Source organism: Populus nigra, chromosome 2, assembly GCF_951802175.1.
Source record: "Populus nigra chromosome 2, ddPopNigr1.1, whole genome shotgun sequence".
NCBI lineage: Eukaryota > Viridiplantae > Streptophyta > Magnoliopsida > Malpighiales > Salicaceae > Populus > Populus nigra.
Window position 1 is genome coordinate 16,416,741 of NC_084853.1, and position 5,000 is coordinate 16,421,740.

The following is a 5,000-nucleotide window of genomic DNA, read 5'->3' on the forward strand; positions in this document are numbered from 1 at the left end:
ACAGCCGCGCAGCAGCTGCCAGCACCTTGGCACAAGCACGGCAAATGAATGCCACGCCCACGCCGCGGATAAGCAGCCCCAACGCGCCCGACGGCTTGGAGCGGGTCCCGAAGACGGTGGCCGGAATCGGGTCGTCGCCGGCCGGAAAACGGGTCATCGATGCCGGCAATACTTCGGGCCATGAGGCCCCCCACCTTAGTCCGAGTTTAGCAACAGCCCACATATCCCCCGCGGCAGGCCTATGGGCGCCAGGCCAGCGCGCCCCATGGCCAGTCAGGGGGCACCCCCCTAAAGAGCAATAAGTGTCATTGAAGCTCTGGCAGGGGGAGACACTACTAGGTCCCAGCTGTCACCCCCCCTCTAAAAAATTCATTTCTTGGTATTTTGAGCTGAAATTTTGCACAGAGGTTGGCAAAAATCCAATCCAACTTTATTAATTTTTCCAGAATTTTTCGAGGTCGGGAAGTATTTGTTTTTATTTTCCTACCATTAAAAATCGAGGAAATCGGAAAAAATAGGAACCGGCTCGGAATGACCCCAAATTCAGTGGGCAGCCTCATAAAAATATGGCTGATTTTACTGGATTGATTTCATGTGGAAAGCACGACGTTTTGTTGTAGGAATGCGGGAACCCCGGCGGCTCGCCTGCCGCGGCCAGCGACGTCGGGCTGGCCCCTGCAGCGCCTAGCCTCTCCCACGCGGGGGGCAGGCCAGAGCGCGGGGGGCCAGGGCCCGAAGGCAGCCCCCCCGCGGGCGAGAGAGCAAGCCAGCAGGGGCTGTCGCCTGCCGCGGCCAGCGACGTCGGGCTGGCCCCTGCAGCGCCTAGCCTCTCCCACGCGGGGGGCAGGCCAGAACGCGGGGGGCCAGGGCCCGAAGGCAGCCCCCCCGCGGGCGAGAGAGCAAGCCAGCAGGGGCTGTCGCCTGCCGCGGCCAGCGACGTCGGGCTGGCCCCTGCCGCGGCCAGCGATGTCGGGCTGTCGCCTGCCGCGGCCAGCGACGTCGGGCTGGCCCCTGCAGCGCCTAGCCTCTCCCACGCAGGGGGCAGGCCAGAACGCGGGGGGCCAGGGCCCGAAGGCAGCCCCCCCGCGGGCGAGAGAGCAAGCCAGCAGGGGCTGTCCGCGCGTCGCGCAGCGCGGCATGGCTGCGGGGGCCGCGCGCGCGCGCCCAAGCGCCCAAGGGCCCCCAAGGGCCCCAGGCCCTCAGGCCCCAGCGCCCCAGCGCCCAGCGCGGGCGGGCGCGCGCGCGCGTGTGGTCTTTGAGGGGCGCCGGCCTGGTGGCTCCCTAAAGAGCAATAAGTGTCATTGCAGCTCTGGCAGGGGGAGACACTACTAGGTCCCAGCTGTCACCCCCCCTCTAAAAAATTCATTTCTTGGTATTTTGAGCTGAAATTTTGCACAGAGGTTGGCAAAAATCCAATCCACCTTCATTAATTTTCCCAGAATTTTTCGAGGTCGGGAAGTATTTGTTTTAATTTTCCTACCATTAGAAATCGAGTAAATCCGCAAAACTAGGAACCGGCCCGGAATGACCCCAAATTCAGTGGGCAGCCTCATAAAAATATGGCTGATTTTACTGGATTGGTTTCATGTGGAAAGCACGACGTTTTCTTGTAGGAATGCGGGAACCCCGGCAGCTCGCCTGCCGCGGCCAGCGACGTCGGGGACGCTGGCCTGCGCTGTCGAGCCCGCGAGGGCTGTCTCCGCGGCAGGCCCCCCCTGAACGGGGCACGACAGGCCACCGCGCTGGCTCGTCCAGCGTCGACAGTCCCTCGTCCAGGTTTCAGATCGCGCCAAGTCGAACCCATGACCTGCTCAAGCCATCGTGCGCTGCCGAATTCGCATCTGCGTGTAGGCTGCCATTCCACGCGGCAGCCCCTGTTTTCGTCAGCGTGCCCCCCTGACGAATTTTCCTGCCTGGCCCAGTCCAGCGTCCAGCCCCTGTTCGTCGAAAAATCTGCGCTGCCGATTTTCCACGCGGCAGCCCCTCTTTTCGTCAGCGTGCCCCCCTGACGAATTTTCCTGCCTGGCCCGGCCAGTCCAGCCCCTGTTCGTCGAAAAATCTGCGCTGCCGATTTTCCACGCGGCAGCCCCTCTTTTCGTCAGCGTGCCCCCCTGACGAATTTTCCTGCCTGGCCCGGCCGGTCCAGCATCCAGCCCCTGTTCGTCGAAAAATCTGCGCTGCCGATTTTCCACGCGGCAGCCCCTGTTTTCCTCAGCGTGCCCCCCTGACGAATGTTCGTCGAAAAATCTGCGCTGCCGATTTTCCACGCGGCAGCCCCTCTTTTCGTCAGCGTGCCCCCCTGACGAATGTTCGTCGAAAAATCTGCGCTGCCGATTTTCCACGCGGCAGCCCCTCTTTTCGTCAGCGTGCCCCCTGACGAATTTTCCTGCCTGGCCCAGTCCAGCGTCCAGCCCCTGTTCGTCGAAAAATCTGCGCTGCCGATTTTCCACGCGGCAGCCCCTCTTTTCGTCAGCGTGCCCCCCTGACGAATTTTCCTGCCTGGCCCGGCCGGTCCAGCCCCTGTTCGTCGAAAAATCTGCGCTGCCGATTTTCCACTCCGCAGCCCCTGTTTTCGTCAGCGTGCCCCCCTGACGAATTTTCCTGCCTGGCCCGGCCAGTCCAGCGCCCAGCCCCTGTTCGTCGAAAAATCTGCGCTGCCGATTTTCCCCGACGAACCTGCAGCTGCACAAATCCGCGCTGCCACTGCCCCATTGTCTGGACCAACAGTCTTTTCCATCAAGCCCTGGACTATAAATCGTCCAGACTCATCGCCAGCACCCGCTGCCGATTCTGCCGACTTTGCCGATTTCGTCGGCGCTGCCGATTCCAACACTGCCCGCCGTGCCTGAACCAGCGCTGTTTCGTCAGCGTGTCCCCTTGACGAATTTCCCTGCCTGGCCTGGACAGTCCATCTTCCAGCCCATGTTCATCGAAAAATCTGCGCTGCCGATTTCCCCGACGAACCTGCAGCTGCACAAATCTGTGCTGCCGATTTCCCCCCCTGTCGGCATGGCTGCCGCTGCCCCGATGTCCAGACCAACAGTCTTTTTTGTCGACTTTGCCGATTTTGTCCGCGCTGCCGATTCCAACACTACCCCCTGCATCCAAACCAGCATTGTTTCGTCAGCTCTTCCCCTGACGATTTTAGCCCTGTAACAAACAGTAGGCCTCCAATCCCGCCAACGGGAGCCAAGTTGATAGGGAAGAGAATTGAATGACGCGCCTGGTCCTCGCACCCCGCCACCCGAGGGGCCTTTTTCCCGGCAGCCTCTGAAAAACTCTAGCTTTCACGGTCCTCGCCGCCCCTCACCACCATGGCAGGCCTCTAATCCCACCCATCAGCAGTTGTAGCCGATAGGGCAGTGATTTGAATGACGCGTCGCGGGCCTCCGGGTCATCTCACCCGGCCATTAATTGGAGCGTTTTTGGCTGGCCGAGGATGGGGGGATGGATCTCTTCTTCCGAAAAAGCAAACAATACATCGGGAGTTATGTTGACGGGGCATGGAATTGAATGACCCGTCGCGGGCCGCCGGGTCATCTCACCCGGCCATCCCGGGGAGCGTTTTTCCCGGCAGCATCGGGGAAACTCTTGCTTTCACTGCCCGCTGCCCAAGTCCCCACTCGAATCGGCCCCCCGCGCCAACAAGCCAACGCTGCCGAATCGGCAGACACTGCTGCCGAATCTGCCGACACTGCCCCGCGGGCTGCCACTGCCCCAGTGTCTAAACCAGCGGTCTTTCTCATCGAGCCTTGGACTATCCAGTCCGTCCTGACTCATCGCCAGCACCTGCTGCCGATTCTGCCGACTTTGCCGATTTTCTCGGCGCTGCCGATTCCAACACTGCGCCCACCGTGTCTGAACCAGCGCTGTTTCGTCAGCGTGTCCCCTCGACGAATTTTCCTGCCTGGCCTGGACAGTCCACCGTCCAGCCCGTGTTCGTCGAAAAATCTGCGCTGCCGATTCTGCCGACTTTGCCGATTTCGTCGGCGCTGCCGATTCCAACACTGCCCGCCGTGCCTGAACCAGCGCTGTTTCGTCAGCGTGTCCCCTCGACAAATTTTCCTGCCTGGCCTGGACAGTCCATCGCCCAGCCCATGTTCGTCGCAAAATCTGCGCTGCCGATTTTCCCCGACGAACCTGCAGCCGCACAAATCTGCGCTGCCGAATCTGCCGACACTGTCCCGCGGGCTGCCACTGCCCCAGTGTCTAAACCAGCAGTCTTTCTCGTCGAGCCTTGGACTATCCAGCCCGTCCAGACCCATCGCCAGCACCCGCTGCCGATTCTGCCGACTTTGCCGATTTCGTCGGCGCTGCCGATTCCACCACTGCCCGCCGTGCCTGAACCAGCGCTGTTTCGTCAGCGTGTCCCCTCGATGAATTTTCCTGCATGGCCCGGCCAGTCCAGCGTCCAGCCCATGTTCGTCGAAAAATCTGCGCTGCCGATTCTGCCGACTTTGCCGATTTCGTCGGCGCTGCCGATTCCAACACTGCCCGCCGTGCCTGAACCAGCGCTGTTTCGTCAGCGTGTCCCCTCGACAAATTTTCCTGCCTGGCCTGGACAGTCCACCGTCCAGCCCGTGTTCGTCGAAAAATCTGCGCTGCCGATTCTGCCGACTTTGCCGATTTCGTCGGCGCTGCCGATTCCAACACTGCCCGCCGTGCCTGAACCAGCGCTGTTTCGTCAGCGTGTCCCCTCGACAAATTTTCCTGCCTGGCCTGGACAGTCCATCGCCCAGCCCATGTTCGTCGCAAAATCTGCGCTGCCGATTTTCCCCGACGAACCTGCAGCCGCACAAATCTGCGCTGCCGAATCTGCCGACACTGTCCCGCGGGCTGCCACTGCCCCAGTGTCTAAACCAGCAGTCTTTCTCGTCGAGCCTTGGACTATCCAGCCCGTCCAGACCCATCGCCAGCACCCGCTGCCGATTCTGCCGACTTTGCCGATTTCGTCGGCGCTGCCGATTCCACCACTGCCCGCCGTGCCTGAACCAGCGCTG